Source organism: Macaca fascicularis, chromosome 3 (assembly GCF_037993035.2).
Source record: "Macaca fascicularis isolate 582-1 chromosome 3, T2T-MFA8v1.1".
Taxonomy (NCBI): domain Eukaryota; kingdom Metazoa; phylum Chordata; class Mammalia; order Primates; family Cercopithecidae; genus Macaca; species Macaca fascicularis.
In genome coordinates, this window is record NC_088377.1 from 162,801,218 (window position 1) to 162,813,907 (window position 12,690).

Sequence of the window (12,690 nt, forward strand, 5' to 3'; positions counted from 1 at the left end):
ATCTGAGGGCAAACCAACAGTTTTTGTGAACAGTTACAATAGCAATGTAGTTGAAATTTTTGTTTCATTTCATATAAATGAGACATAAAAAATATTGCTATTTTAATTTAACCCTAAAGCTGCTTTTAATTATTTCTGAGTTTCACCACACCTATCAAAAGCCATATAGTGTTTAATCTTTCTTGCTAAACTTTAGAAGGAACTCATTTTTCCTCTTAATAAATTTTGCATTATATTTCCTACAGAAAACTAGTGAGTGAATTTTCTGTTTCTTCCAACTTTAACAATATTAAAGATAATTCTAACTATTTTCTGAGTTATACTCTGTGTACACTTCACAATTGCCTTAATCAAATTCTGGCAATAAAAATAGAGTAAGAACTGCAGGTGAATAACCAAAAAAAAAAAAAATCATTGTAAAATAGATGCAGTAGAAGTGTGCTTAATTCTCACTGATGGAAAATTGATGAGAGAATAGTAGAATAAATAGATTACTTTTGCTCTTTAAAACAATTAAGTTTCTTTAACAAGGTAAACTTGATCAAACCTAGAGAAGGGAACAATATTCACTATTGGATTGAGTATATACTTGAAAGCATAAAAATAATTGTTGCTATGTCTGGAACCATGTAATTCCTATGGTTAAGTGAAGAGTGAAGCAGGCACATAGATTTCTTTATGAAGAAACTAACCTCGCTCTTTTCTGTGGTTAAATCACACACTAGCTTGCAGCAAAACCTTTTAGACATGGACGCTGTTTATCATAAATGATCTCACAATGGGAGCAAGCGGAAGTATGGTTCAGTACTATCCTATCACCACCCCTGAGACCCAAAGCAGAATCAAATTCTCTAGGTTAATAGCATCAGTTCTATGTGTGAAGAACAGTATAAGGTTCCTGGAAATTTTTAAGTGACACAAACAAATATAAATGTTCACTAGACTGAAATTATAGCAAATGATGTATCTCTATACAGCGATGGCAAAAGATGCAAGAAACATTCCACTCGCTCTTTAGTAAATATACCTATATATTTCATAAATGACTGTGACAAATAGCATAGAAAGACGTTCACCGTAGAATTATTTTAAAGTATCTATTTTTACCCCAAACAAGTTTAAATTTTAATTCTAAAATCTCTATTAAATCACAGAGATAGGAAATATTAACGTACAATATACAAAACTTGATGCCTATAAGGCATATTGTCATTTATGTAATATATAGGCGTATTTACTAAAGAGTAAGTGAGTGGACTGTTCCTTGCATCTTTTGCCATCTCTGTATAGAGATATGTCATTTGCTATAATTTCAGTCTAGTGAACATTTATATTTGTCTGTGCCTATAAGGCATCAAAAATCATTGTTTTATTAGTAATAATTAAGGACATAATTTTAAGCTGTGAAATCAGTAAGTAATTCTGGAGGTTTTAGTATTAAGTGGATGGAGAAAGATAACGTTCAACATGCCAACTTTCTACCTTAATTCCCTATCTCTACAAAGCACTGTAATTCGAGAGTGCAAAACTCAGCAAGCAACTACACTTGGTGAACGTGGGCAAACTTTGCATCTACTGGGGGTTCTTAGGAATGAATTACTACTGCAGATATGAATCCAATTATCATAGTTTCCTAATGGATTTTTAGATCCACAGCATGCTGCTGCTAACTGCAATTCTATGCTTAAACAATCCATAAGACTCATTCCAGTGAGAAGAAAGGAAGCAAAGTGCTGCGAAAATTTCGGTGGTCAGGTTGTAATCTGACATGGGCCTTTTAAATGTTTTGCAAACAACTAATTAGTCATATATGATAATGTATTAAAGTATTGAGAATTACATCCAATAAACTGGATATAACACTATTATAATAATTAATTTTTTTTCTGCTGACCGTTCTTCCACAAGGACATTAAAACATGGACTAAAAAAAGTATTTAGTTTTATCTGCTTTCATTTGCTTCTCTTCCCAAAATTATTCTATATCCAAGACTTTGTTATTTATACTTTTGAGCAGATAGGCAGAAAAATTTGCAAATCTTGTCCATACTTTTGCCACAGCACTTTATTCCTTCTCTGTTTTTAGTAAAATATATTTCAAATTTTACTTCAATACTTGCAAATTACCTAAATATTGTGTGCATGGGAATTTATAGTAAGCTGCTTTCTCCATAACTTTAAAAATCTATTAAATAATTTTTGAGTGATGTGTGTGAGACACTAGCACTTATCTGTTATTATAAAATGAATCCTGATAGCTCTATTTGTAATTCCTGATATTTTATGCATCTATGAAAAAGCTGTCCCTGGGCCAATATAATTTTTTAATTTCCTGGTGCCTAGAAAGCTGAACACCAGCATAATATATATTCCTTACAAGATTTCCACATATAGGACATTATACACACATCTACCAAAATTATCAAAATCAAATATCAAATGTTATAGATACCTGCAGTTTATTGAAGAAAGTCTTTTGTGAGACCCTAAAAAATAAAAAAACTATGCATCCTATAAATTTGCTTTAAATATTTTTATCTTAAGATTACCTTTAGCATGTCTAGTGGTTCTGGTTTCATCAAGCAATCCATAGCTGGATTTCTTACCCATATTTCAAGTTGGTTAAATTTATTTGGTCTTTTCTAGAGGAGAAAAAAATTAGTGACCCAGTTTCTCAAGAGGGTAAAAATCCGGGATATTTGTTTAAACGTATATCCATTGTGCTGAGTCATTGTGCTTCAAAAGCGTCTACACATTAGTGTGGTCTGCTCTGATACTTCCTGCTTCCCTGCAGCATAAGCTGTAAACTGGCCAAACCTGGGCCCACCCCTGGGCTCTGGAGCACATTCATTCATTCTAGATGCAATTTTCTAGGGTACAGTGGGTACCCACAGGGGTATAATGGTCATCAAAATAGACATGATTTTTCTCTCCTGCTCTTGTGGAGTTTAAAATGTATTTTATGATCTAGACATTAAATAAGGATCCAAAAATAATATAATAATTACAGATTATGCTAAGTGCTGTAAATGAAAAGAGCAGGCTGCTATAATGAACAATGGTAAGGAGCCCAGTAGGTCGGTAAGATTGTCAGAGGACATCTCACTGTGAAGGGTATATTTTAACCAAGAGGAAGCCAGTTTTGAGAAAGGCTGAGGTAAGAAAATCCCAGGTATAGAAAACTGCTGGTTCAAAGGTTTGTGGCAAGAAAGAGCTTAGCACTTTTGAAAACAAAAACAAAACAGAAAGACCAGTGTGGTAAGTGTGGTTGAATAAGGGAGAGGTTGATATATGAAGAGGATGGACAGGTAGATGGGGGCAGATCACATGTGCTTTGTAGGTAATGGCAGGAGTGTTAGGTTTTGTGTTCTTTGCATCTGAAGGCACCTCAGCCTCATAATCTCCAAAATTAAACGTATGATCTTGTCTGCATCAAGCAGTTCAGCCAAGAGCAGTAAACACACAAGAGCAGGTGTGTTTGAAAGACTCTAGGTCTTTTTTCAAAAAAATTTAATAGAGAAAATTACTTGCAAGTGATAGAAGAGTTAAGAAGCAAAACAAAGTATAGTTTTGCAACCCATAATTATAAAATCTCTACTAACGTGCTGGGACAAAGGGATGAGCTGGCTTTTCAGGCCTTGGTGCCCTCTCACCCCATTTTACAATGTGGCCATAAAGTTGGGAAACATAGACTTTATTTTATTTTACAGATTATGCAACCAAACATTATATGCCTCTTGATATGACGCAATGAGGAAGTTCACAGGACTTCCTAAATAAATGTAATATTCACGTTTAGTCAGGCTCACAATTCAAACAAATCAATTGTTTAAAAACATAAACAATAAGTAATTTAAACACTGGATATTTGCTTCTATTAAGTCACTATTAATTTTTCTAAATTGGATTGGTATTTTGGTTATATAAAATAGTGTTTGTCTTTTAGAAATATGTATCAAAGCATTTATAGATGAAATGATACAATATCTGGAAATGACTTTACAATAACCCAGTGAGAAGAAATCAGGGAGTAGAAGTTTAGATAAAATAAGATTGACCATATGTTGATAATTGTTGAATATGGAGGTTGAATCCAAATTTATTATTGTTTTATTCTATGAGTACTTAGTGTGTGTGTGTGTGTGTGTGTATATATATATATATATATATATATATATATATAGTACATGAGATGTTTTGATACAGGCCTGCAATGTGAAATAAGCACATAATGGAGAATGGGGTATCTAGCCCTTCAAGTATTTATCCTTTGAATCACACACAACAAAATTACACTATTTTAAAATGTACAATTCAGTTATTGTTTACTATAGTCACTGAATCTAAATTTAATCTATTTTTGTTTTGTTTGAACTTTTCTACAAATAAAACGTTAAAAATAAATACATTTGTGGGAATGAATGACACATCCTAGAGACAGATTGTGAGGAGAAAAACTAAAAGATTCCAAAACTGAGCCTTGAGGATCATAACATTTAGAGATGGGGAAAGGGGAAAATCAGAAAAGGAAACTTAAATGGAGGAGTAAGGACAAGAAAGAAAATCAGGAAAGTGTGGCATGGCAAAGCTGAGAAGGAATGGGAGTAGTGGTAAAATATGAGAATTTCTCTGAGAAATAGACTTAAGATGAGGACAGAAAAATCCTTCTCATCTCAAGTGACTGAGGCCCAGATACGCCATTATGTTATTGGCAAGAAGGTGTAAAGAGGAGAGAAGAGAAGACTAGGATTTGAGCTTGGGTGAGGGAGGTAATGCTCCTTGCACATGAGTATTTGACTCTGCCAGGTTTACTACTAAAGAAAACTGAGGCAAAGACACAAGCCTGGGCAACAGTAACCTTGCTTCCCATTTGTCATCATCCCTTGTCTGATTATCTCAGGAGCTGCTAACAGAGTAGTGACTATGCCTTATATCATAGGATCTGGGCATTTCTGAGTCCTTCAGACATATTTTCACATAATGGTGTTCCATTCTACCTTTATTTCCAACATCTTCCTTGCTCCAAGATAGCTCTCTTCATTTATGAAGATGAAGGATACTTTGAAGCCAGTATGAAAAAGTCCTGTAAAATCAATGAAGGCGTATTAATCCATTCTCACACTGCTACAAAGAACTACCTGAAACTAGGTAATCTATGAAGAAAAGAAGTTTAATTGACTGACAGTGCTGCAGGCTATACAGGAAACACAGCTGGAAAGCGTAAATGTACTTACAATCATGGCGGAAGAAGAAGGGGAAGCAAGCACATCTTCACGTGGCAACAGGGTGAGAAAGAGCGAAGGAGGAAGTGCCACACATCAGTTCTCATGAGAACCCACTATCATGAGAGCAGCAAGGGGGAAATCCACCCCCATGATTCACTCCTTTCCCACCAGGTCCCTCCCCCAACCTTGAGTATTACAATTCAACATGAGATTTGGGTGGGGACACAGAGCCAAGCCATATCAGGTTTGTTAGAAAACTTAATTTAACCATGATGCCTCTCAATTTATGAAAAATAAAGAGTTTGCCCATAGGTGATTTTTAAAGTCATCACAATTTTTGGAAAATAAATGACAGTGATTTTAGCCATACTCTTATTCTACTTTCTTAAGAGGTTTTTTTAAATATATAATTTGTATTTATTGCCTACTTTATCATCTTAACTCTGTATCAATTTAGCAAATGGATACAAAGATTTATTTATTCATTCCACAGATGTAAATACTTGCAACAAGTATTTACTGAGTGCCTACTGAGTGTCAGGTATTATTATAGACACCAGGCAACAACAGTGAACAAGAACTCAGCAGCAAACAAAAAAAGACAAAAATCTCTGCTTTTGTGAAATTTACATTAGGGTTGAAGAAACAGTTAAATAATTTTAACAAGTAAATATACAATATGCCACATAATGATAAGTGCTCTGAAAAAAATCAAACAAGATAAAAAGACAGAGAATGAGAAGGGGCACTATTGTAATAGTGGTGAGAGAAGCCCATTTGATGAGGTGGCATTTGTGCAGAGACCTGAATGAAGTGAGAAGGGAAGCCTTTCAGCTATCTGATACAAGCACATCCTAGGCAGAGCAACAGTGAGTGCAAAAGCCCTGGGGTGGGCACACACTGGTGATTTGAGAAACAGTGAGCAGAGCGGGCATTGTGACTCTGGCAAATAGTGAGATAGAGAGTAGAGAAAAAAAAACAATGAGATGGGTACAGAAAGGTTGGGCAATGGAGACAGATCATGAAACACCTTGCAAACTATGCTAAAGACTAGATTTTAGGCCAGGCGCAGTGGCTCATGCTTGTAATCCCAGCACTTTGGGAGGCCAAAGCAGGCAGATCACAAGGTCAGGAGTTCAAGACCAGCCTGATCAATATGGTGAAACCCTGTCTCTAGTAAAATAAAAATTAGCTGGGCATGGTGGCGTGTGTCTGTAGTCTCAGCTACTCAGGAAGCTGAGACAAAAGAATTGCTTGAACCTGGTGGGAGGAGGTTGCAGTGAGCCGAGATAGTACCACTGTACTCCAGCCTGGGCAACAGAGTGAGACTCTGTCTCAAAAAAAAAAAAAAAAAAGACTAGATTTTATTGGACAGGGGTTGGGGGGATTGGGTGATTTTGAGAAAGGCATGGCATTATCCGATTTAGTTTTTAAAAAGGTATGTCTGAATATTTTAAGCTGGATAAGACCAAGCTTTTCTCACTTCCAGACCTATGTGTTCCAGACCCTAAACTACCCCTAATGCCAAATATTATTTTCAGGAACTAATTTCAATTCTGACTGTAGTAAAATTAGAGAGGCAATGTTTTCCTAGACTCAGGAAAACTAGAAAATAAATAAATAAATAATTTTAAGAAAATACTTTTCTTTTATCTACTTTTATTTTCCAGTATCAGAGAAACATATATCCTTTTTTTGACCATCAAAAACTTCTCTTTCAAATAATGCAGCCTCTCAAATTCTGAAGAAATGGAACCAGCTCTGGATTTTTCTACCACATTTAGCAAACATATAAAATCTGAAACCTGAATGTGATGACAGGATTTTATTAAATCCTAGTGAAGTCATCTAAGTTAAGTTACAAATTATTTTACAAAAGTCACACACACACAAATCAGATTTTCCCCATCCCACAGTCAGTGCTGAGTTTTAAAGCCTGTCTGGCCAGTCTTGGCTGTTATAGTATTGTTCCTTTAGCCTATAAATGCCAAGGTTACTTGGAGGTAAAGGCCATGTGGTCATTGCAAAATCGAGAATTAATGGAATGAGGAAAATGTTCCAAAATATTAAAGGATAGGTGCTCAGGGGAAAAAAGTAAAAGAACTGTTTGATTCATGCTTTTTGCCACCTTTTAGAATATAAACCGCAATCCAACTCTTCAAAAAACACTGAGCATAGAAAAAGACAACATTTTTAGAGTTTAACAAATAGTTTGCTGATTTATAGGGAAATTCATGACCTGGTGAGCAAAGGATACCATAAGTCTACACCCTGCAGTCTGCAATTAAGCGTATTAGAGAAGACTGCCTGGAGGAAGTGACATCTGAGATGATTTTGAAGGACCAGTACAAGGCAGGCTGCGGAGAAGAATATTATTTTTGCTAGGGAGGCCTTTGAATTGAAACTTGGGGTTCTTTCTGTGGCCATTGAAATAAGAATGTGACAGCACAATTATGTACAATCTGCGTTCATTTTTCATTCTCTCCATCACTTCTCCAGATCCTTCTGGGGTGGTGGAATGCCTGTGGCTTTCGGACTAGCATGGCAAAACAGAAAAGTTCTAATTCACTTAAATTTGGGTGGTTATTGGTTGCATGCCTCTGTGGTTCTTTTTCGTAATTTTGGGTCCAAAACTCTGAGAGATATATCAGTTTCAGACCTTGATCAAAATGTATTTTTAATTGGTGAGCTCATCACAGAAATTGAGAAAGATGGTAGAAAGAAAAAGAGGAAATGCTATTATTTGAACAATTCATTTTTTGAACTTTCCTTCAACATTATTTCCCTGGCTTACCAACAAACTGGCACTACAGTTAAGTCCACAATAAATATTTCATTTTAATCAAAGTGTTGTTTGATCTCTTGTCTAGATGGCAGCAAACCAGAACACTTCCTTGACAATAAGTGATATAAGTAGACCTTACAAATACATTGAAAATATCTTGTGCAGTGATCCCATTTCTGGCATTATGAGTAAATTGGAGACCCAGAAGTGGAAAGGAATGAAATTGGAGAGGGGAAATCTGTGAAACTTTGACATTATGTTTGAATCTGCAACTATTAACTACTATGTCCACTGGCTATTTCCTAAATACAATTGGCTCTTTCTTGGGTCATCTTATTCTTTCACCATTTCCCCTCATTCTTTCCTACAAGGCATGTGTGCATATAGAGTTTGAGTATACCTAATCTGAAAATCCAATATCTGAACTGCTCCAAAATTCAAAACTTTTTGAGTACTGACATGAGGTTCAAAAGAACACTCACTGGAACATTGAGTTCAGATTCTTGGATTAGGGCTGTTCAACCGGTAAATATTTACTGCAAATATTCCAAAATCTAAAAGCATCTGCAGTCCAAAGCACTCTGGTTCCAAATACTTTGGAATAAATATACAAACTATAAGATGGATGATATGCATGACTGTACATGCTGCTTTGTGTCTGTGCTCTCTAGAATCAAGCAGGACATCCCTCGAGTACCAGAGCTAACCTTAAGTTGTTCTTTGTACCCAACGCATAGCTTAATATGATGAACAAAATGTTTGGCACATTATGTTCAAACTTGAATAACTACAGGTCAGGTTTTGAGGGGTAAAGCAGACCAATAGTTATTTAGAAGTCAAGAGAATATGCAAAGAACAAAAAGATAGAGAAAATTTTTGGAAAAAACTATCTTTTATTCATTTATGCGCTTGAATACAAAACACATACTGTAAAATAAATAAAAATATTCATGCCTGATGGCAAAGAGAAGACTCTTATATCAAAATTTTAAGACAAACAAAATAGATATGATTTTTATGTTTTCTGCTGAGGAGAAGCAGAGCACTTTCCCACTGATTTTCTGACAATTTGTCATCAGGCTGAACCATGTATTTTCTGGGAACTTGATCAAGTAAAATCATTCTGGGACACCAAAGTGCTTTCAAAACCTAGATCAGGTTTCCTTTTGGATCAGGGATCCAACCAAGAGCATATAGAACTCTTAAGATGGATTAATTTTTACTCTGTTCTTCTGATCTGTTTCATTTATCATGTAATAAGTTGACAAAGGGACTGAAATACACAGAGACATGGAATTTTGGGGTTACCCAGAAAAACCTCCGCTGACTCAGTCAAATTTGTGGTTTATATTTTAGCCATTGCTATGGTTAATTTCTGTTTGTTTTTACAATGCATATGAACAAATGTTTGATGAAAAAATTAAAAGAGAAGAAACCAAAAGTGAAATGTGAGCACTGTTAGACTGGCCAACATTTATTAAAGATACCAAACTAAATGACGGAAAATGTGAACAATCTGGGTTACTTTAGTTGAAAAAATAAACCATTTATAGTACCCTAATACCTTTTAGGCTTGTTTAGTAGATATAAAAGCTTTTCTTTCTTTTGTGTCAAAATTCCTATTGGGTTGCTGCAACTAATAAAATCAAAATCACATTAATTCAATTTCTCCTTTAATTGCTTCTTCTCATGGATTATCTGAAAATTTCAGCAATGACGTGGTATCCTCCAAGATTCTAAAGAGTGGGCCAGAAGCAAATGAAGGGTGGAGGAAAAGTAGGGAAATGAGGGAAGTTGTCATTTCTGAGCAACTACTATGTGTTAGTAGGTGCATAGCCTTTCAATAACCCCACTATGTAAGCGTTGTTAACTCTACAGAGGAGGAACTTAAAGTTTTAAAAGGCTAGTAACTTGCCCAGGGTTAGTGGTAGTTAAGATTTAATCCTACTTCTGATTTATGTCAAATTTCTACTGCTTCACATCTCCTGTAAAACTCAGGTACAAGATTAAGACATGCCCGACAGAAAATCTCAGAAATAAATTGGAAGTATTTTCCTATATGTTTATAATGAAGTAAGAGTTAGAAATTAACATCTGTGGACTTCATTTATCTGTACAGTCATGGCCTCTATTAACATGGATGAGCAAGCACTGATCCCCCCCCCCCCCGCCATATATCTATATATACAGCGAGAGATGTGCTCTGTTGCCCAGGCTATAGTACAGTGGTCTATCTTGGCTTACTGCAACCTCTGCCTCCGGGTTCAAGCAATTCTCCTGCCTCAACCTCCCAAGTAGCTGGGACTACAGGTGCCTGCCACCATGCCCAGCTAATTTTTGTATTTATTTTAGTAGAGACAGGGTTTCACCATGTTGGCCAGGCTGGTCTCAAACTCCTGATCTCAAGTGATCCACCTGCCTTGGCCTCCCAAAGTGCTGGGATTATTGGCACAAGCCACCGTACTTGGCCTATAATATATTTTGCAATGATAGCAGTAAAAAGTGTTCATGGTACTATCTGGATAATGGTGATTAAATATAATTTAATTAACATGGACCAAACTATAGATTTATTTTACCATTTTTTCAGGTGATTGAAGCAGAGCATATATGATCTCAACATATCAAGACTGTAACTGAGGATTATTTCATTTACCAGGTGTATGGTTTGGGGTTTTGGTTTTCTGTTAAATCTGTCAAGCTTTTAAGCTCAGTACGTCTCATTGCTTATTTAAAAATGTAATATGATGTGAAGGACAGAAATGAATTCAAATGTGTGTATTGGGACTTTCTAATGTCTCATAAAGTAAGTTTTTAATTTTTATAAATTCATTAGAGAGAACTAATATGATCTGTTTTTAAAAACATCCCTTTCTCTCATTAGTTGTTTGGTTTTTGTTCTTCTGTTTTGAGACAGGGTCTCGCTCCATTGCCCAGGATGAAGTGCAGTGGTTCTTTCACCATTCACTGTGGCCTCAGCCTTCAGGGCTCAGGTGATCCTCTTGCCTCAGCCTCCTGAGAAGCTGGGACTACAGGCTTGTTCCACCATGCCACGCTAAATTTTCTGTTTTAAAAATTTGGAACGCTTCATGAATTTGCATGTCATCCTTACACAGGGGCCGTGTTAATCTTCTCTGTATCATTCCAATTTTAGTATATGTGTTGGTGAAGCGAGCACCACTAGTTTTTGATATTATGATTTTCTTGCTTAGTATACCGCAATGTATAAAGTACCATACTAAAGTCTCCTGTTTTGTTTACTAGTCTATTAATTCTTTCAAAAGAGGAGATACAAATAGAAACATGTAAGATCTCAGACCTTTAAGAGACATGATAAAATATCTACACAGATATCTATAACATTAACCCAGGAAATCCTTGTGTAGAGTTAACAGCTTGATTTTGAAAAAACATAAGATAATTTAAAAATATTTTGCTTTATTCTTTCCATGGTTTAATTACTATCATTTTAAATCACCTTTCATTATACAAAAACACATATTGAAACAAAGAACTGCTCATTTTCTAGTGATTACAGATACATCAACATAGATAATATTGATAATTCTAGCAAAAATTTAATTTTAGAAGTCTGATCATTTTAAGTCAAATGAGAAGTACATCTAACACACTATGCTAGGTTGAGAATATGAAGTACCGCTTTAAATGTTTGCTCTGGAACCAAATGTAGAAAAGTTTAGACGAGTCATGGACCAATCATTACTGAATTCATCTCAAGGATATTTTCACTCTTCTCTACTTGGTAATAACCACTAAGGGAATAGGGAAATTTCCACACATATGTAAGAAATGTGAAGGACTTCGAGATAGATATGCATTTTGAGGAAAACATTTATCTTCAGTGTAAAAAATTCAATAAACATAAGTTAATTTTTCTTTCCAAAACACTACTTGCTACTTCTTCCTGGTGTCTTGACTTCTAACAAAACCTCAAAGTCGGTTGGTGTTTGGTCTGAATGTGTATTTCTATGAGTGTGCTGTAAATTGGCCTTGGAGAAATAGGGGTTTTCTCGAGTCCAGGAAGCCTTGTTGTGTTGTTTGGCTGTTACTTGGTGCCTTGACTATAACACATGAAGGGACTATGTGGCTTAGGTTGCCGCTTTCCTAGAAGGCAGGGGGAGATGGTGTTTAGTGGGTCTGCTGCTTGAGTAGGCCAAAGAAAACCTTGTTGTAAGTAGCGCCTCAGGGTGGAATACATTCTTTGCCAAGCATGTCATTCAGTTTCAGAAATAATTTAGCTGCTTTGGGATGTGGAGAGCAGGAAGGAATTTTGCTATTGGCTGCTGGAATAGTCCTGGTGAATAAAATGGTGGGGAGAAGATTGCTGAGAACGATCTGTTGCTAGGAGCTGGGGGGAGTTGAAACTTCAGTCTGCTCAGTTGGCACTAGCTGTATGCAGTCTGTTGTGGGCCCTGTGAGAAAGCTACCTGCAGGCTGCTACTCTGTAAGCAGACAGCCTCCATTGTACCTTCTGACTGCTCTCAACTGTCAGGCAAATGCTTAATCAGCAGCTTTTGAAAAAGAGCATGATTAATAAACCCATAAAACTCTCTTCTCTGATTAAAGCCACAACTGTGTGGCAAAATCTATTAGAGCTTAGTTAGAGACCATTATAGTAGAGAAAATAAATTATTAAAGGGCAGATTTGTAGGCACTCTA

At 35.8% G+C, this 12,690-nt stretch overlaps 1 protein-coding gene and 1 non-coding gene across 17 annotated transcripts in view; one reads left to right on the top strand and one right to left on the bottom strand.

The window, feature by feature from the left end:
* CPED1 (cadherin like and PC-esterase domain containing 1) overlaps positions 1 to 12,690 on the top strand; it is a 310,448-nt gene that overhangs the window by 195,176 nt on the left and 102,582 nt on the right. The gene's annotated exons all lie outside the window — the stretch shown is intronic.
* On the bottom strand, positions 11,082 to 11,188 carry LOC123572553 (U6 spliceosomal RNA). The gene has a single exon (XR_006697125.1). It is a non-coding gene; the product is annotated as a U6 spliceosomal RNA (small nuclear RNA).